Consider the following 14573-nt stretch of genomic DNA (forward strand, 5'->3'; position numbering starts at 1 on the left):
GCCGATCCATCACGTGGGTCCCACGCCTAGCGTCCGAAAGCAAACGAGGTTCTGCGTCTTGTAAGACATAAAAACAATAAGCATGGATAGTATTTCGGGTGCGATCATACCAGCACTAATGCACCGGATTAGAACTCCGCAGTTAAGCGTGCTTGGGCGAGAGTAGTACTAGGATGGGTGACCCCCTGGGAAGTCCTCGTGTTGCACCCCCTTTTTCGTTGCCCGTCTGCGTTTTTTTATGTTTTAGGTGCGTTTTTTTTTTCTTTCTTGCTATATCCATGCTCGGGCGGCCTCCGGTTCAATGTTGATTGTTTTCTTGTTTCCCGAACCGAGCCGATCTATCACGTGGGTCCCACGCCTCGCGTCCGAAAGCAAACGAGGTTCTGCGTCTTGTAAGACATAAAAACAATAAGCAAGGATAGTATTTTGGGTGCGATCATACCAGCACTAATGCACCGGATCCCATCAGAACTCCGCCGTTAAGCGTGCTTGGGCGAGAGTAGTACTAGGATGGGTGACCCCCCGGGAAGTCCTCGTGTTGCACCCCCTTTTTCTTTGCCCGTCTGCGTTTTTTTTATGTTTTAGGTGCGTTTTTTTTTCTTTCTTGCTATATCCATGCTTGGGCGGACTCCGGTTCAATGTTGATTGTTTTCTTGTTTCCCGAACCGAGCCGATCCATCACGTGGGTCCCACGCCTCGCGTCCGAAAGCAAACGAGGTTCTGCGTCTTGTAAGACATAAAAACAATAAGCATGGATAGTATTTCGGGTGCGATCATACCAGCACTAATGCACCGGATCCCATAAGAACTCCGCAGTTAAGCGTGCTTGGGCGAGAGTGGTACTAGGATGGGTGACCCCCTGGGAAGTCCTCGTGTTGCACCCCCTTTTTCGTTGCCCGTCTGCGTTTTTTTATATTTTAGGTGCGTTTTTTTTTTCTTTCTTGCTATATCCATGCTCGGGCGGCCTCCGGTTCAATGTTGATTGTTTTCTTGTTTCCCGAACCGAGCCGATCCATCACGTGGGTCCCACGCCTCGCGTCCGAAAGCAAACGAGGTTCTGCGTCTTGTAAGATATAAAAACAATAAGCATGGATAGTATTTCGGGTGCGATCATACCAGCACTAATGCACCGGATCCCATCAGAACTCCGCCGTTAAGCGTGCTTGGGCGAGAGTAGTACTAGGATGGGTGACCCCCCGGGAAGTCCTCGTGTTGCACCCCCTTTTTCTTTGCCCGTCTGCGTTTTTTTTATGTTTTAGGTGCGTTTTTTTTTTCTTTCTTGCTATATCCATGCTCGGGCGGCCTCCGGTTCAATGTTGATTGTTTTCTTGTTTCCCGAACCGAGCCGATCCATCACGTGGGTCCCACGCCTCGCGTCCGAAAGCAAACGAGGTTCTGCGTCTTGTAAGACATAAAAACAATAAGCATGGATAGTATTTCGGGTGCGATCAATCCAGCACTAATGCACCGGATCCCATCAGAACTCCGCTGTTAAGCGTGCTTGGGCGAGAGTAGTACTAGGATGGGTGACCCCCCGGGAAGTCCTCGTGTTGCACCCCCTTTTTCGTTGCCGGTCTGCGTTTTTTTATGTTTTAGGTGTGTTTTTTTTTTCTTTCTTGGTATATCAATGCTCGGGCGGCCTCCGGTTCAATGTTGATTGTTTTCTTGTTTCCCGAACCGAGCCGATCCATCACGTGGGTCCCACGCCTCGCGTCCGAAAGCAAACGAGGTTCTGCGTCTTGTAAGACATAAAAACAATAAGCATGGATAGTATTTCGGGTGCGATCATACCAGCACTAATGCACCGGATCCCATCAGAACTCCGCAGTTAAGCGTGCTTGGGCGAGAGTAGTACTAGGATGGGTGACCCCCTGGGAAGTCCTCGTGTTGCACCCCCTTTTTCGTTGCCCGTCTGCGTTTTTTTTATGTTTTAGGTGCGTTTTTTTTCTTTCTTGCTATATCCATGCTCGGGCGGCCTCCGGTTCAATGTTGATTGTTTTCTTGTTTCCCGAACCGAGCCGATCCATCACGTGGGTCCCACGCCTCGCGTCCGAAAGCAAACGAGGTTCTGCGTCTTGTAAGACATAAAAACAATAAGCATGGATAGTATTTCGGGTGCGATCATACCAGCACTAATGCACCGGATCCCATCAGAACTCCGCAGTTAAGCGTGCTTGGGCGAGAGTAGTACTAGGATGGGTGACCCCCTGGGAAGTCCTCGTGTTGCACCCCCTTTTTCGTTGCCCGTCTGCGTTTTTTTATGTTTTAGGTGCGTTTTTTTTTTCTTTCTTGCTATATCCATGCTCGGGCGGCCTCCGGTTCAATGTTGATTGTTTTCTTGTTTCCCGAACCGAGCCGATCTATCACGTGGGTCCCACGCCTCGCGTCCGAAAGCAAACGAGGTTCTGCGTCTTGTAAGACATAAAAACAATAAGCAAGGATAGTATTTTGGGTGCGATCATACCAGCACTAATGCACCGGATCCCATCAGAACTCCGCCGTTAAGCGTGCTTGGGCGAGAGTAGTACTAGGATGGGTGACCCCCCGGGAAGTCCTCGTGTTGCACCCCCTTTTTCTTTGCCCGTCTGCGTTTTTTTTATGTTTTAGGTGCGTTTTTTTTTCTTTCTTGCTATATCCATGCTTGGGCGGACTCCGGTTCAATGTTGATTGTTTTCTTGTTTCCCGAACCGAGCCGATCCATCACGTGGGTCCCACGCCTCGCGTCCGAAAGCAAACGAGGTTCTGCGTCTTGTAAGACATAAAAACAATAAGCATGGATAGTATTTCGGGTGCGATCATACCAGCACTAATGCACCGGATCCCATAAGAACTCCGCAGTTAAGCGTGCTTGGGCGAGAGTAGTACTAGGATGGGTGACCCCCTGGGAAGTCCTCGTGTTGCACCCCCTTTTTCGTTGCCCGTCTGCGTTTTTTTATATTTTAGGTGCGTTTTTTTTTTTCTTTCTTGCTATATCCATGCTCGGGCGGCCTCCGGTTCAATGTTGATTGTTTTCTTTTTTCCCGAACCGAGCCGATCCATCACGTGGGTCCCACGCCTCGCGTCCGAAAGCAAACGAGGTTCTGCGTCTTGTAAGATATAAAAACAATAAGCATGGATAGTATTTCGGGTGCGATCATACCAGCACTAATGCACCGGATCCCATCAGAACTCCGCCGTTAAGCGTGCTTGGGCGAGAGTAGTACTAGGATGGGTGACCCCCCGGGAAGTCCTCGTGTTGCACCCCCTTTTTCTTTGCCCGTCTGCGTTTTTTTTATGTTTTAGGTGCGTTTTTTTTTTCTTTCTTGCTATATCCATGCTCGGGCGGCCTCCGGTTCAATGTTGATTGTTTTCTTGTTTCCCGAACCGAGCCGATCCATCACGTGGGTCCCACGCCTCGCGTCCGAAAGCAAACGAGGTTCTGCGTCTTGTAAGACATAAAAACAATAAGCATGGATAGTATTTCGGGTGCGATCATACCAGCACTAATGCACCGGATCCCATCAGAACTCCGCTGTTAAGCGTGCTTGGGCGAGAGTAGTACTAGGATGGGTGACCCCCCGGGAAGTCCTCGTGTTGCACCCCCTTTTTCGTTGCCCGTCTGCGTTTTTTTATGTTTTAGGTGCGTTTTTTTTTTCTTTCTTGGTATATCAATGCTCGGGCGGCCTCCGGTTCAATGTTGATTGTTTTCTTGTTTCCCGAACCGAGCCGATCCATCACGTGGGTCCCACGCCTCGCGTCCGAAAGCAAACGAGGTTCTGCGTCTTGTAAGACATAAAAACAATAAGCATGGATAGTATTTCGGGTGCGATCATACCAGCACTAATGCACCGGATCCCATCAGAACTCCGCAGTTAAGCGTGCTTGGGCGAGAGTAGTACTAGGATGGGTGACCCCCTGGGAAGTCCTCGTGTTGCACCCCCTTTTTCGTTGCCCGTCTGCGTTTTTTTTATGTTTTAGGTGCGTTTTTTTTCTTTCTTGCTATATCCATGCTCGGGCGGCCTCCGGTTCAATGTTGATTGTTTTCTTGTTTCCCGAACCGAGCCGATCCATCACGTGGGTCCCACGCCTCGCGTCCGAAAGCAAACGAGGTTCTGCGTCTTGTAAGACATAAAAACAATAAGCATGGATAGTATTTCGGGTGCGATCATACCAGCACTAATGCACCGGATCCCATCAGAACTCCGCAGTTAAGCGTGCTTGGGCGAGAGTAGTACTAGGATGGGTGACCCCCTGGGAAGTCCTCGTGTTGCACCCCCTTTTTCGTTGCCCGTCTGCGTTTTTTTATGTTTTAGGTGCGTTTTTTTTTTCTTTCTTGCTATATCCATGCTCGGGCGGCCTCCGGTTCAATGTTGATTGTTTTCTTGTTTCCCGAACCGAGCCGATCTATCACGTGGGTCCCACGCCTCGCGTCCGAAAGCAAACGAGGTTCTGCGTCTTGTAAGACATAAAAACAATAAGCAAGGATAGTATTTTGGGTGCGATCATACCAGCACTAATGCACCGGATCCCATCAGAACTCCGCCGTTAAGCGTGCTTGGGCGAGAGTAGTACTAGGATGGGTGACCCCCCGGGAAGTCCTCGTGTTGCACCCCCTTTTTCTTTGCCCGTCTGCGTTTTTTTTATGTTTTAGGTGCGTTTTTTTTTCTTTCTTGCTATATCCATGCTCGGGCGGACTCCGGTTCAATGTTGATTGTTTTCTTGTTTCCCGAACCGAGCCGATCCATCACGTGGGTCCCACGCCTCGCGTCCGAAAGCAAACGAGGTTCTGCGTCTTGTAAGACATAAAAACAATAAGCATGGATAGTATTTCGGGTGCGATCATACCAGCACTAATGCACCGGATCCCATAAGAACTCCGCAGTTAAGCGTGCTTGGGCGAGAGTAGTACTAGGATGGGTGACCCCCTGGGAAGTCCTCGTGTTGCACCCCCTTTTTCGTTGCCCGTCTGCGTTTTTTTATGTTTTAGGTGCGTTTTTTTTTTTCTTTCTTGCTATATCCATGCTCGGGCGGCCTCCGGTTCAATGTTGATTGTTTTCTTGTTTCCCGAACCGAGCCGATCCATCACGTGGGTCCCACGCCTCGCGTCCGAAAGCAAACGAGGTTCTGCGTCTTGTAAGATATAAAAACAATAAGCATGGATAGTATTTCGGGTGCGATCATACCAGCACTAATGCACCGGATCCCATCAGAACTCCGCCGTTAAGCGTGCTTGGGCGAGAGTAGTACTAGGATGGGTGACCCCCCGGGAAGTCCTCGTGTTGCACCCCCTTTTTCTTTGCCCGTCTGCGTTTTTTTTTATGTTTTAGGTGCGTTTTTTTTTTCTTTCTTGCTATATCCATGCTCGGGCGGCCTCCGGTTCAATGTTGATTGTTTTCTTGTTTCCCGAACCGAGCCGATCCATCACGTGGGTCCCACGCCTCGCGTCCGAAAGCAAACGAGGTTCTGCGTCTTGTAAGACATAAAAACAATAAGCATGGATACTATTTCGGGTGCGATCATACCAGCACTAATGCACCGGATCCCATCAGAACTCCGCAGTTAAGCGTGCTTGGGCGAGAGTAGTACTAGGATGGGTGACCCCCCGGGAAGTCCTCGTGTTGCACCCCCTTTTTCGTTGCCAGTCTGCGTTTTTTTATGTTTTAGGTGCGTTTTTTTTTTTTCTTTCTTGCTATATCCATGCTCGGGCGGCCTCCGGTTCAATGTTGATTGTTTTCTTGTTTCCCGAACCGAGCCGATCCATCACGTGGGTCCCACGCCTCGCGTCCGAAAGCAAACGAGGTTCTGCGTCTTGTAAGACATAAAAACAATAAGCATGGATAGTATTTCGGGTGCGATCATACCAGCACTAATGCACCGGATCCCATCAGAACTCCGCAGTTAAGCGTGCTTGGGCGAGAGTAGTACTAGGATGGGTGACCCCCCGGGAAGTCCTCGTGTTGCACCCCCTTTTTCGTTGCCCGTCTGCGTTTTTTTATGTTTTAGGTGCGTTTTTTTTTTCTTTCTTGCTATATCCATGCTCGGGCGGCCTCCGGTTCAATGTTGATTGTTTTCTTGTTTCCCGAACCGAGCCGATCCATCACGTGGGTCCCACGCCTCGCGTCCGAAAGCAAACGAGGTTCTGCGTCTTGTAAGACATAAAAACAATAAGCATGGATAGTATTTCGGGTGCGATCATACCAGCACTAATGCACCGGATCCCATCAGAACTCCGCAGTTAAGCGTGCTTGGGCGAGAGTAGTACTAGGATGGGTGACCCCCCGGGAAGTCCTCGTGTTGCACCCCCTTTTTCGTTGCCCGTCTGCGTTTTTTTTATGTTTTAGGTGCGTTTTTTTTTCTTTCTTGGTATATCAATGCTCGGGCGGCCTCCGGTTCAATGTTGATTGTTTTCTTGTTTCCCGAACCGAGCCGATCCATCACGTGGGTCCCACGCCTCGCGTCCGAAAGCAAACGAGGTTCTGCGTCTTGTAAGACATAAAAACAATAAGCATGGATAGTATTTCGGGTGCGATCATACCAGCACTAATGCACCGGATCCCATCAGAACTCCGCAGTTAAGCGTGCTTGGGCGAGAGTAGTACTAGGATGGGTGACCCCCTGGGAAGTCCTCGTGTTGCACCCCCTTTTTCGTTGCCCGTCTGCGTTTTTTTTATGTTTTAGGTGCGTTTTTTTTCTTTCTTGCTATATCCATGCTCGGGCGGCCTCCGGTTCAATGTTGATTGTTTTCTTGTTTCCCGAACCGAGCCGATCCATCACGTGGGTCCCACGCCTCGCGTCCGAAAGCAAAACGAGGTACTGCGTCTTGTAAGACATAAAAACAATAAGCATGGATAGTATTTCGGGTGCGATCATACCAGCACTAATGCACCGGATCCCATCAGAACTCCGCCGTTAAGCGTGCTTGGGCGAGAGTAGTACTAGGATGGGTGACCCCCCGGGAATTCCTCGTGTTGCACCCCCTTTTTCTTTGCCCGTCTGCGTTTTTTTTATGTTTTAGGTGCGTTTTTTTTTCTTTCTTGCTATATCCATGCTCGGGCGGACTCCGGTTCAATGTTGATTGTTTTCTTGTTTCCCGAACCGAGCCGATCCATCACGTGGGTCCCACGCCTCGCGTCCGAAAGCAAACGAGGTTCTGCGTCTTGTAAGACATAAAAACAATAAGCATGGATAGTATTTCGGGTGCGATCATACCAGCACTAATGCACCGGATCCCATCAGAACTCCGCAGTTAAGCGTGCTTGGGCGAGAGTAGTACTAGGATGGGTGACCCCCCGGGAAGTCCTCGTGTTGCACCCCCTTTTTCGTTGCCCGTCTGCGTTTTTTTTATGTTTTAGGTGCGTTTTTTTTTTCTTTCTTGGTATATCAATGCTCGGGCGGCCTCCGGTTCAATGTTGATTGTTTTCTTGTTTCCCGAACCGAGCCGATCCATCACGTGGGTCCCACGCCTCGCGTCCGAAAGCAAACGAGGTTCTGCGTCTTGTAAGACATAAAAAACAATAAGCATGGATAGTATTTCGGGTGCGATCATACCAGCACTAATGCACCGGATCCCATCAGAACTCCGCAGTTAAGCGTGCTTGGGCGAGAGTAGTACTAGGATGGGTGACCCCCTGGGAAGTCGTCGTGTTGCACCCCCTTTTTCGTTGCCCGTCTGCGTTTTTTTTATGTTTTAGGTGCGTTTTTTTTCTTTCTTGCTATATCCATGCTCGGGCGGCCTCCGGTTCAATGTTGATTGTTTTCTTGTTTCCCGAACCGAGCCGATCCATCACGTGGGTCCCACGCCTCGCGTCCGAAAGCAAAACGAGGTTCTGCGTCTTGTAAGACATAAAAACAATAAGCATGGATAGTATTTCGGGTGCGATCATACCAGCACTAATGCACCGGATCCCATCAGAACTCCGCCGTTAAGCGTGCTTGGGCGAGAGTAGTACTAGGATGGGTGACCCCCCGGGAAGTCCTCGTGTTGCACCCCCTTTTTCTTTGCCCGTCTGCGTTTTTTTTATGTTTTAGGTGCGTTTTTTTTTCTTTCTTGCTATATCCATGCTCGGGCGGCCTCCGGTTCAATGTTGATTGTTTTCTTGTTTCCCGAACCGAGCCGATCCATCACGTGGGTCCCACGCCTCGCGTCCGAAAGCAAACGAGGTTCTGCGTCTTGTAAGACATAAAAACAATAAGCATGGATAGTATTTCGGGTGCGATCATACCAGCACTAATGCACCGGATCCCATCAGAACTCCGCAGTTAAGCGTGCTTGGGCGTGAGTAGTACTAGGATGGGTGACCCCCCGGGAAGTCCTCGTGTTGCACCCCCTTTTTCGTTGCCCGTCTGCGTTTTTTTTATGTTTTAGGTGCGTTTTTTTTTTCTTTCTTGGTATATCAATGCTCGGGCGGCCTCCGGTTCAATGTTGATTGTTTTCTTGTTTCCCGAACCGAGCCGATCCATCACGTGGGTCCCACGCCTCGCGTCCGAAAGCAAACGAGGTTCTGCGTCTTGTAAGACATAAAAACAATAAGCATGGATAGTATTTCGGGTGCGATCATACCAGCACTAATGCACCGGATCCCATCAGAACTCCGCAGTTAAGCGTGCTTGGGCGAGAGTAGTACTAGCATGGGTGACCCCCTGGGAAGTCCTCGTGTTGCACCCCCTTTTTCGTTGCCCGTCTGCGTTTTTTTTATGTTTTAGGTGCGTTTTTTTTCTTTCTTGCTATATCCATGCTCGGGCGGCCTCCGGTTCAATGTTGATTGTTTTCTTGTTTCCCGAACCGAGCCGATCCATCACGTGGGTCCCACGCCTCGCGTCCGAAAGCAAACGAGGTTCTGCGTCTTGTAAGACATAAAAACAATAAGCATGGATAGTATTTCGGGTGCGATCATACCAGCACTAATGCACCGGATCCCATCAGAACTTCGCAGTTAAGCGTGCTTGGGCGAGAGTAGTACTAGGATGGGTGACCCCCTGGGAAGTCCTCGTGTTGCACCCCCTTTTTCGTTGCCCGTCTGCGTTTTTTAATGTTTTAGGTGCGTTTTTTTTTTCTTTCTTGCTATATCCATGCTCGGGCGGCCTCCGGTTCAATGTTGATTGTTTTCTTGTTTCCTGAACCGAGTCGATCCATCACGTGGGTCCCACGCCTCGCGTCCGAAAGCAAACGAGGTTCTGCGTCTTGTAAGACATAAAAACAATAAGCATGGATAGTATTTCGTGTGCGATCATACCATCACTAATGCACCGGATCCCATCAGAACTCCGCAGTTAAGCGTGCTTGGGCGAGAGTAGTACTAGGATGGGTGACCCCCCGGGAAGTCCTCGTGTTGCACCCCCTTTTTCTTTGCCCGTCTGCGTTTTTTTTATGTTTTAGGTGCGTTTTTTTTTTCTTTCTTGCTATATCCATGCTCGGGCGGCCTCCGGTTCAATGTTGATTGTTTTCTTGTTTCCCGAACCGAGCCGATCCATCACGTGGGTCCCACGCCTCGCGTCCGAAAGCAAACGAGGTTCTGCGTCTTGTAAGACATAAAAACAATAAGCATGGATAGTATTTCGGGTGCGATCATACCAGCACTAATGCACCGGATCCCATCAGAACTCCGCAGTTAAGCGTGCTTGGGCGAGAGTAGTACTAGGATGGGTGACCCCCCGGGAAGTCCTCGTGTTGCACCCCCTTTTTCTTTGCCCGTCTGCGTTTTTTTTATGTTTTAGGTGCGTTTTTTTTTTCTTTCTTGCTATATCCATGCTCGGGCGGCCTCCGGTTCAATGTTGATTGTTTTCTTGTTTCCCGAACCGAGCCGATCCATCACGTGGGTCCCACGCCTCGCGTCCGAAAGCAAACGAGGTTCTGCGTCTTGTAAGACATAAAAACAATAAGCATGGATAGTATTTCGGGTGCGATCATACCAGCACTAATGCACCGGATCCCATCAGAACTCCGCAGTTAAGCGTGCTTGGGCGAGAGTAGTACTAGGATGGGTGACCCCCCGGGAAGTCCTCGTGTTGCACCCCCTTTTTCGTTGCCCGTCTGCGTTTTTTTTATGTTTTAGGTGCGTTTTTTTTTCTTTCTTGGTATATCAATGCTCGGGCGGCCTCCGGTTCAATGTTGATTGTTTTCTTGTTTCCCGAACCGAGCCGATCCATCACGTGGGTCCCACGCCTCGCGTCCGAAAGCAAACGAGGTTCTGCGTCTTGTAAGACATAAAAAACAATAAGCATGGATAGTATTTCGGGTGCGATCATACCAGCACTAATGCACCGGATCCCATCAGAACTCCGCAGTTAAGCGTGCTTGGGCGAGAGTAATACTAGGATGGGTGACCCCCTGGGAAGTCCTCGTGTTGCACCCCCTTTTTCGTTGCCCGTCTGCGTTTTTTTTATGTTTTAGGTGCGTTTTTTTTCTTTCTTGCTATATCCATGCTCGGGCGGCCTCCGGTTCAATGTTGATTGTTTTCTTGTTTCCCGAACCGAGCCGATCCATCACGTGGGTCCCACGCCTCGCGTCCGAAAGCAAAACGAGGTTCTGCGTCTTGTAAGACATAAAAACAATAAGCATGGATAGTATTTCGGGTGCGATCATACCAGCACTAATGCACCGGATCCCATCAGAACTCCGCCGTTAAGCGTGCTTGGGCGAGAGTAGTACTAGGATGGGTGACCCCCCGGGAAGTCCTCGTGTTGCACCCCCTTTTTCTTTGCCCGTCTGCGTTTTTTTTATGTTTTAGGTGCGTTTTTTTTCTTTCTTGCTATATCCATGCTCGGGCGGCCTCCGGTTCAATGTTGATTGTTTTCTTGTTTCCCGAACCGAGTCGATCCATCACGTGGGTCCCACGCCTCGCGTCCGAAAGCAAACGAGGTTCTGCGTCTTGTAAGACATAAAAACAATAAGCATGGATAGTATTTCGGGTGCGATCATACCAGCACTAATGCACCGGATCCCATCAGAACTCCGCAGTTAAGCGTGCTTGGGCGTGAGTAGTACTAGGATGGGTGACCCCCCGGGAAGTCCTCGTGTTGCACCCCCTTTTTCGTTGCCCGTCTGCGTTTTTTTTATGTTTTAGGTGCGTTTTTTTTTTCTTTCTTGGTATATCAATGCTCGGGCGGCCTCCGGTTCAATGTTGATTGTTTTCTTGTTTCCCGAACCGAGCCGATCCATCACGTGGGTCCCACGCCTCGCGTCCGAAAGCAAACGAGGTTCTGCGTCTTGTAAGACATAAAAACAATAAGCATGGATAGTATTTCGGGTGCGATCATACCAGCACTAATGCACCGGATCCCATCAGAACTCCGCCGTTAAGCGTGCTTGGGCGAGAGTAGTACTAGGATGGGTGACCCCCCGGGAAGTCCTCGTGTTGCACCCCCTTTTTCTTTGCCCGTCTGCGTTTTTTTTATGTTTTAGGTGCGTTTTTTTTTCTTTCTTGCTATATCCATGCTCGGGCGGCCTCCGGTTCAATGTTGATTGTTTTCTTGTTTCCCGAACCGAGTCGATCCATCACGTGGGTCCCACGCCTCGCGTCCGAAAGCAAACGAGGTTCTGCGTCTTGTAAGACATAAAAACAATAAGCATGGATAGTATTTCGGGTGCGATCATACCAGCACTAATGCACCGGATCCCATCAGAACTCCGCAGTTAAGCGTGCTTGGGCGAGAGTAGTACTAGGATGGGTGACCCCCCGGGAAGTCCTCGTGTTGCACCCCCTTTTTCTTTGCCCGTCTGCGTTTTTTTTATGTTTTAGGTGCGTTTTTTTTTTCTTTCTTGCTATATCCATGCTCGGGCGGCCTCCGGTTCAATGTTGATTGTTTTCTTGTTTCCCGAACCGAGCCGATCCATCACGTGGGTCCCACGCCTCGCGTCCGAAAGCAAACGAGGTTCTGCGTCTTGTAAGACATAAAAACAATAAGCATGGATAGTATTTCGGGTGCGATCATACCAGCACTAATGCACCGGATCCCATCAGAACTCCGCAGTTAAGCGTGCTTGGGCGAGAGTAGTACTAGGATGGGTGACCCCCCGGGAAGTCCTCGTGTTGCACCCCCTTTTTCGTTGCCCGTCTGCGTTTTTTTTATGTTTTAGGTGCGTTTTTTTTTCTTTCTTGGTATATCAATGCTCGGGCGGCCTCCGGTTCAATGTTGATTGTTTTCTTGTTTCCCGAACCGAGCCGATCCATCACGTGGGTCCCACGCCTCGCGTCCGAAAGCAAACGAGGTTCTGCGTCTTGTAAGACATAAAAAACAATAAGCATGGATAGTATTTCGGGTGCGATCATACCAGCACTAATGCACCGGATCCCATCAGAACTCCGCAGTTAAGCGTGCTTGGGCGAGAGTAATACTAGGATGGGTGACCCCCTGGGAAGTCCTCGTGTTGCACCCCCTTTTTCGTTGCCCGTCTGCGTTTTTTTTATGTTTTAGGTGCGTTTTTTTTCTTTCTTGCTATATCCATGCTCGGGCGGCCTCCGGTTCAATGTTGATTGTTTTCTTGTTTCCCGAACCGAGCCGATCCATCACGTGGGTCCCACGCCTCGCGTCCGAAAGCAAAACGAGGTTCTGCGTCTTGTAAGACATAAAAACAATAAGCATGGATAGTATTTCGGGTGCGATCATACCAGCACTAATGCACCGGATCCCATCAGAACTCCGCCGTTAAGCGTGCTTGGGCGAGAGTAGTACTAGGATGGGTGACCCCCCGGGAAGTCCTCGTGTTGCACCCCCTTTTTCTTTGCCCGTCTGCGTTTTTTTATGTTTTAGGTGCGTTTTTTTTCTTTCTTGCTATATCCATGCTCGGGCGGCCTCCGGTTCAATGTTGATTGTTTTCTTGTTTCCCGAACCGAGTCGATCCATCACGTGGGTCCCACGCCTCGCGTCCGAAAGCAAACGAGGTTCTGCGTCTTGTAAGACATAAAAACAATAAGCATGGATAGTATTTCGGGTGCGATCATACCAGCACTAATGCACCGGATCCCATCAGAACTCCGCAGTTAAGCGTGCTTGGGCGTGAGTAGTACTAGGATGGGTGACCCCCCGGGAAGTCCTCGTGTTGCACCCCCTTTTTCGTTGCCCGTCTGCGTTTTTTTTATGTTTTAGGTGCGTTTTTTTTTTCTTTCTTGGTATATCAATGCTCGGGCGGCCTCCGGTTCAATGTTGATTGTTTTCTTGTTTCCCGAACCGAGCCGATCCATCACGTGGGTCCCACGCCTCGCGTCCGAAAGCAAACGAGGTTCTGCGTCTTGTAAGACATAAAAACAATAAGCATGGATAGTATTTCGGGTGCGATCATACCAGCACTAATGCACCGGATCCCATCAGAACTCCGCCGTTAAGCGTGCTTGGGCGAGAGTAGTACTAGGATGGGTGACCCCCCGGGAAGTCCTCGTGTTGCACCCCCTTTTTCTTTGCCCGTCTGCGTTTTTTTTATGTTTTAGGTGCGTTTTTTTTTCTTTCTTGCTATATCCATGCTCGGGCGGCCTCCGGTTCAATGTTGATTGTTTTCTTGTTTCCCGAACCGAGTCGATCCATCACGTGGGTCCCACGCCTCGCGTCCGAAAGCAAACGAGGTTCTGCGTCTTGTAAGACATAAAAACAATAAGCATGGATAGTATTTCGGGTGCGATCATACCAGCACTAATGCACCGGATCCCATCAGAACTCCGCAGTTAAGCGTGCTTGGGCGTGAGTAGTACTAGGATGGGTGACCCCCCGGGAAGTCCTCGTGTTGCACCCCCTTTTTCGTTGCCCGTCTGCGTTTTTTTTATGTTTTAGGTGCGTTTTTTTTTTCTTTCTTGGTATATCAATGCTCGGGCGGCCTCCGGTTCAATGTTGATTGTTTTCTTCTTTCCCGAACCGAGCCGATCCATCACGTGGGTCCCACGCCTCGCGTCCGAAAGCAAACGAGGTTCTGCGTCTTGTAAGACATAAAAACAATAAGCATGGATAGTATTTCGGGTGCGATCATACCAGCACTAATGCACCGGATCCCATCAGAACTCCGCAGTTAAGCGTGCTTGGGCGAGAGTAGTACTAGGATGGGTGACCCCCTGGGAAGTCCTCGTGTTGCACCCCCTTTTTCGTTGCCCGTCTGCGTTTTTATATGTTTTAGGTGCGTTTTTTTTTTCTTTCTTGCTATATCCATGCTCGGGCGGCCTCCGGTTCAATGTTGATTGTTTTCTTGTTTCCCGAACCGAGTCGATCCATCACGTGGGTCCCACGCCTCGCGTCCGAAAGCAAACGAGGTTCTGCGTCTTGTAAGACATAAAAACAATAAGCATGGATAGTATTTCGGGTGCGATCATACCAGCACTAATGCACCGGATCCCATCAGAACTCCGCCGTTAAGCGTGCTTGGGCGAGAGTAGTACTAGGATGGGTGACCCCCCGGGAAGTCCTCGTGTTGCACCCCCTTTTTCTTTGCCCGTCTGCGTTTTTTTTATGTTTTAGGTGCGTTTTTTTTTTCTTTCTTGCTATATCCATGCTCGGGCGGCCTCCGGTTCAATGTTGATTGTTTTCTTGTTTCCCGAACCGAGCCGATCCATCACGTGGGTCCCACGCCTCGCGTCCGAAAGCAAACGAGGTTCTGCGTCTTGTAAGACATAAAA

The 14573-nt window shown here is 49.7% G+C and overlaps 43 non-coding genes across 43 annotated transcripts; all 43 read left to right on the top strand.

The window, feature by feature from the left end:
- The first annotated feature begins 96 nt into the window (after window positions 1-96).
- Window positions 97-210, top strand: LOC145027342 (5S ribosomal RNA). The gene has a single exon (XR_013675266.1). It is a non-coding gene; the product is annotated as a 5S ribosomal RNA (ribosomal RNA).
- Window positions 211-428: 218 nt separating this feature from the next.
- LOC145026002 (5S ribosomal RNA) lies at window positions 429-547 on the top strand. The gene has a single exon (XR_013673989.1). It is a non-coding gene; the product is annotated as a 5S ribosomal RNA (ribosomal RNA).
- A 218-nt stretch (window positions 548-765) lies between these two features.
- Window positions 766-884, top strand: LOC145026211 (5S ribosomal RNA). The gene has a single exon (XR_013674198.1). It is a non-coding gene; the product is annotated as a 5S ribosomal RNA (ribosomal RNA).
- A 218-nt stretch (window positions 885-1102) lies between these two features.
- Window positions 1103-1221, top strand: LOC145026003 (5S ribosomal RNA). Its single transcript, XR_013673990.1, has one exon. It is a non-coding gene; the product is annotated as a 5S ribosomal RNA (ribosomal RNA).
- Window positions 1222-1440: 219 nt separating this feature from the next.
- Window positions 1441-1559, top strand: LOC145026992 (5S ribosomal RNA). The gene has a single exon (XR_013674939.1). It is a non-coding gene; the product is annotated as a 5S ribosomal RNA (ribosomal RNA).
- Window positions 1560-1777: 218 nt separating this feature from the next.
- LOC145027966 (5S ribosomal RNA) lies at window positions 1778-1896 on the top strand. Its single transcript, XR_013675726.1, has one exon. It is a non-coding gene; the product is annotated as a 5S ribosomal RNA (ribosomal RNA).
- A 217-nt stretch (window positions 1897-2113) lies between these two features.
- On the top strand, window positions 2114-2232 carry LOC145027978 (5S ribosomal RNA). The gene has a single exon (XR_013675738.1). It is a non-coding gene; the product is annotated as a 5S ribosomal RNA (ribosomal RNA).
- Window positions 2233-2450: 218 nt separating this feature from the next.
- Window positions 2451-2569, top strand: LOC145026004 (5S ribosomal RNA). The gene has a single exon (XR_013673991.1). It is a non-coding gene; the product is annotated as a 5S ribosomal RNA (ribosomal RNA).
- A 218-nt stretch (window positions 2570-2787) lies between these two features.
- LOC145025414 (5S ribosomal RNA) lies at window positions 2788-2906 on the top strand. Its single transcript, XR_013673430.1, has one exon. It is a non-coding gene; the product is annotated as a 5S ribosomal RNA (ribosomal RNA).
- A 219-nt stretch (window positions 2907-3125) lies between these two features.
- On the top strand, window positions 3126-3244 carry LOC145026005 (5S ribosomal RNA). The gene has a single exon (XR_013673992.1). It is a non-coding gene; the product is annotated as a 5S ribosomal RNA (ribosomal RNA).
- A 219-nt stretch (window positions 3245-3463) lies between these two features.
- LOC145026208 (5S ribosomal RNA) lies at window positions 3464-3582 on the top strand. Its single transcript, XR_013674195.1, has one exon. It is a non-coding gene; the product is annotated as a 5S ribosomal RNA (ribosomal RNA).
- A 218-nt stretch (window positions 3583-3800) lies between these two features.
- On the top strand, window positions 3801-3919 carry LOC145027989 (5S ribosomal RNA). Its single transcript, XR_013675749.1, has one exon. It is a non-coding gene; the product is annotated as a 5S ribosomal RNA (ribosomal RNA).
- A 217-nt stretch (window positions 3920-4136) lies between these two features.
- LOC145028001 (5S ribosomal RNA) lies at window positions 4137-4255 on the top strand. The gene has a single exon (XR_013675760.1). It is a non-coding gene; the product is annotated as a 5S ribosomal RNA (ribosomal RNA).
- A 218-nt stretch (window positions 4256-4473) lies between these two features.
- Window positions 4474-4592, top strand: LOC145026007 (5S ribosomal RNA). The gene has a single exon (XR_013673994.1). It is a non-coding gene; the product is annotated as a 5S ribosomal RNA (ribosomal RNA).
- A 218-nt stretch (window positions 4593-4810) lies between these two features.
- On the top strand, window positions 4811-4929 carry LOC145025416 (5S ribosomal RNA). The gene has a single exon (XR_013673432.1). It is a non-coding gene; the product is annotated as a 5S ribosomal RNA (ribosomal RNA).
- A 219-nt stretch (window positions 4930-5148) lies between these two features.
- On the top strand, window positions 5149-5267 carry LOC145026008 (5S ribosomal RNA). Its single transcript, XR_013673995.1, has one exon. It is a non-coding gene; the product is annotated as a 5S ribosomal RNA (ribosomal RNA).
- Window positions 5268-5487: 220 nt separating this feature from the next.
- Window positions 5488-5606, top strand: LOC145023895 (5S ribosomal RNA). Its single transcript, XR_013671974.1, has one exon. It is a non-coding gene; the product is annotated as a 5S ribosomal RNA (ribosomal RNA).
- Window positions 5607-5826: 220 nt separating this feature from the next.
- LOC145023906 (5S ribosomal RNA) lies at window positions 5827-5945 on the top strand. The gene has a single exon (XR_013671985.1). It is a non-coding gene; the product is annotated as a 5S ribosomal RNA (ribosomal RNA).
- A 218-nt stretch (window positions 5946-6163) lies between these two features.
- LOC145023928 (5S ribosomal RNA) lies at window positions 6164-6282 on the top strand. Its single transcript, XR_013672004.1, has one exon. It is a non-coding gene; the product is annotated as a 5S ribosomal RNA (ribosomal RNA).
- Window positions 6283-6500: 218 nt separating this feature from the next.
- LOC145028012 (5S ribosomal RNA) lies at window positions 6501-6619 on the top strand. The gene has a single exon (XR_013675770.1). It is a non-coding gene; the product is annotated as a 5S ribosomal RNA (ribosomal RNA).
- Window positions 6620-6837: 218 nt separating this feature from the next.
- Window positions 6838-6956, top strand: LOC145026132 (5S ribosomal RNA). The gene has a single exon (XR_013674124.1). It is a non-coding gene; the product is annotated as a 5S ribosomal RNA (ribosomal RNA).
- A 218-nt stretch (window positions 6957-7174) lies between these two features.
- Window positions 7175-7293, top strand: LOC145023939 (5S ribosomal RNA). The gene has a single exon (XR_013672015.1). It is a non-coding gene; the product is annotated as a 5S ribosomal RNA (ribosomal RNA).
- A 220-nt stretch (window positions 7294-7513) lies between these two features.
- LOC145026154 (5S ribosomal RNA) lies at window positions 7514-7632 on the top strand. The gene has a single exon (XR_013674144.1). It is a non-coding gene; the product is annotated as a 5S ribosomal RNA (ribosomal RNA).
- A 218-nt stretch (window positions 7633-7850) lies between these two features.
- On the top strand, window positions 7851-7969 carry LOC145026010 (5S ribosomal RNA). The gene has a single exon (XR_013673996.1). It is a non-coding gene; the product is annotated as a 5S ribosomal RNA (ribosomal RNA).
- Window positions 7970-8187: 218 nt separating this feature from the next.
- Window positions 8188-8306, top strand: LOC145025384 (5S ribosomal RNA). Its single transcript, XR_013673401.1, has one exon. It is a non-coding gene; the product is annotated as a 5S ribosomal RNA (ribosomal RNA).
- A 219-nt stretch (window positions 8307-8525) lies between these two features.
- On the top strand, window positions 8526-8644 carry LOC145025575 (5S ribosomal RNA). The gene has a single exon (XR_013673586.1). It is a non-coding gene; the product is annotated as a 5S ribosomal RNA (ribosomal RNA).
- A 217-nt stretch (window positions 8645-8861) lies between these two features.
- Window positions 8862-8980, top strand: LOC145025781 (5S ribosomal RNA). Its single transcript, XR_013673780.1, has one exon. It is a non-coding gene; the product is annotated as a 5S ribosomal RNA (ribosomal RNA).
- A 218-nt stretch (window positions 8981-9198) lies between these two features.
- LOC145026907 (5S ribosomal RNA) lies at window positions 9199-9317 on the top strand. Its single transcript, XR_013674858.1, has one exon. It is a non-coding gene; the product is annotated as a 5S ribosomal RNA (ribosomal RNA).
- A 219-nt stretch (window positions 9318-9536) lies between these two features.
- On the top strand, window positions 9537-9655 carry LOC145023950 (5S ribosomal RNA). Its single transcript, XR_013672026.1, has one exon. It is a non-coding gene; the product is annotated as a 5S ribosomal RNA (ribosomal RNA).
- A 219-nt stretch (window positions 9656-9874) lies between these two features.
- LOC145023961 (5S ribosomal RNA) lies at window positions 9875-9993 on the top strand. The gene has a single exon (XR_013672037.1). It is a non-coding gene; the product is annotated as a 5S ribosomal RNA (ribosomal RNA).
- Window positions 9994-10212: 219 nt separating this feature from the next.
- LOC145025926 (5S ribosomal RNA) lies at window positions 10213-10331 on the top strand. The gene has a single exon (XR_013673918.1). It is a non-coding gene; the product is annotated as a 5S ribosomal RNA (ribosomal RNA).
- Window positions 10332-10549: 218 nt separating this feature from the next.
- Window positions 10550-10668, top strand: LOC145026011 (5S ribosomal RNA). The gene has a single exon (XR_013673997.1). It is a non-coding gene; the product is annotated as a 5S ribosomal RNA (ribosomal RNA).
- A 217-nt stretch (window positions 10669-10885) lies between these two features.
- LOC145025385 (5S ribosomal RNA) lies at window positions 10886-11004 on the top strand. Its single transcript, XR_013673402.1, has one exon. It is a non-coding gene; the product is annotated as a 5S ribosomal RNA (ribosomal RNA).
- Window positions 11005-11223: 219 nt separating this feature from the next.
- Window positions 11224-11342, top strand: LOC145026012 (5S ribosomal RNA). The gene has a single exon (XR_013673998.1). It is a non-coding gene; the product is annotated as a 5S ribosomal RNA (ribosomal RNA).
- Window positions 11343-11560: 218 nt separating this feature from the next.
- Window positions 11561-11679, top strand: LOC145023972 (5S ribosomal RNA). The gene has a single exon (XR_013672048.1). It is a non-coding gene; the product is annotated as a 5S ribosomal RNA (ribosomal RNA).
- A 219-nt stretch (window positions 11680-11898) lies between these two features.
- LOC145023994 (5S ribosomal RNA) lies at window positions 11899-12017 on the top strand. Its single transcript, XR_013672069.1, has one exon. It is a non-coding gene; the product is annotated as a 5S ribosomal RNA (ribosomal RNA).
- A 219-nt stretch (window positions 12018-12236) lies between these two features.
- LOC145025927 (5S ribosomal RNA) lies at window positions 12237-12355 on the top strand. Its single transcript, XR_013673919.1, has one exon. It is a non-coding gene; the product is annotated as a 5S ribosomal RNA (ribosomal RNA).
- A 218-nt stretch (window positions 12356-12573) lies between these two features.
- Window positions 12574-12692, top strand: LOC145026013 (5S ribosomal RNA). The gene has a single exon (XR_013673999.1). It is a non-coding gene; the product is annotated as a 5S ribosomal RNA (ribosomal RNA).
- A 216-nt stretch (window positions 12693-12908) lies between these two features.
- LOC145025386 (5S ribosomal RNA) lies at window positions 12909-13027 on the top strand. The gene has a single exon (XR_013673403.1). It is a non-coding gene; the product is annotated as a 5S ribosomal RNA (ribosomal RNA).
- Window positions 13028-13246: 219 nt separating this feature from the next.
- Window positions 13247-13365, top strand: LOC145026014 (5S ribosomal RNA). The gene has a single exon (XR_013674000.1). It is a non-coding gene; the product is annotated as a 5S ribosomal RNA (ribosomal RNA).
- Window positions 13366-13583: 218 nt separating this feature from the next.
- LOC145025387 (5S ribosomal RNA) lies at window positions 13584-13702 on the top strand. Its single transcript, XR_013673404.1, has one exon. It is a non-coding gene; the product is annotated as a 5S ribosomal RNA (ribosomal RNA).
- Window positions 13703-13921: 219 nt separating this feature from the next.
- On the top strand, window positions 13922-14040 carry LOC145028024 (5S ribosomal RNA). Its single transcript, XR_013675782.1, has one exon. It is a non-coding gene; the product is annotated as a 5S ribosomal RNA (ribosomal RNA).
- A 218-nt stretch (window positions 14041-14258) lies between these two features.
- On the top strand, window positions 14259-14377 carry LOC145026015 (5S ribosomal RNA). The gene has a single exon (XR_013674001.1). It is a non-coding gene; the product is annotated as a 5S ribosomal RNA (ribosomal RNA).
- The last annotated feature ends 196 nt before the right edge of the window (window positions 14378-14573 follow it).

The sequence above is a fragment of the Lactuca saligna genome, chromosome 1, assembly GCF_052625555.1.
Source record: "Lactuca saligna cultivar CGN05327 chromosome 1, ASM5262555v1, whole genome shotgun sequence".
NCBI classification, from domain to species: domain Eukaryota; kingdom Viridiplantae; phylum Streptophyta; class Magnoliopsida; order Asterales; family Asteraceae; genus Lactuca; species Lactuca saligna.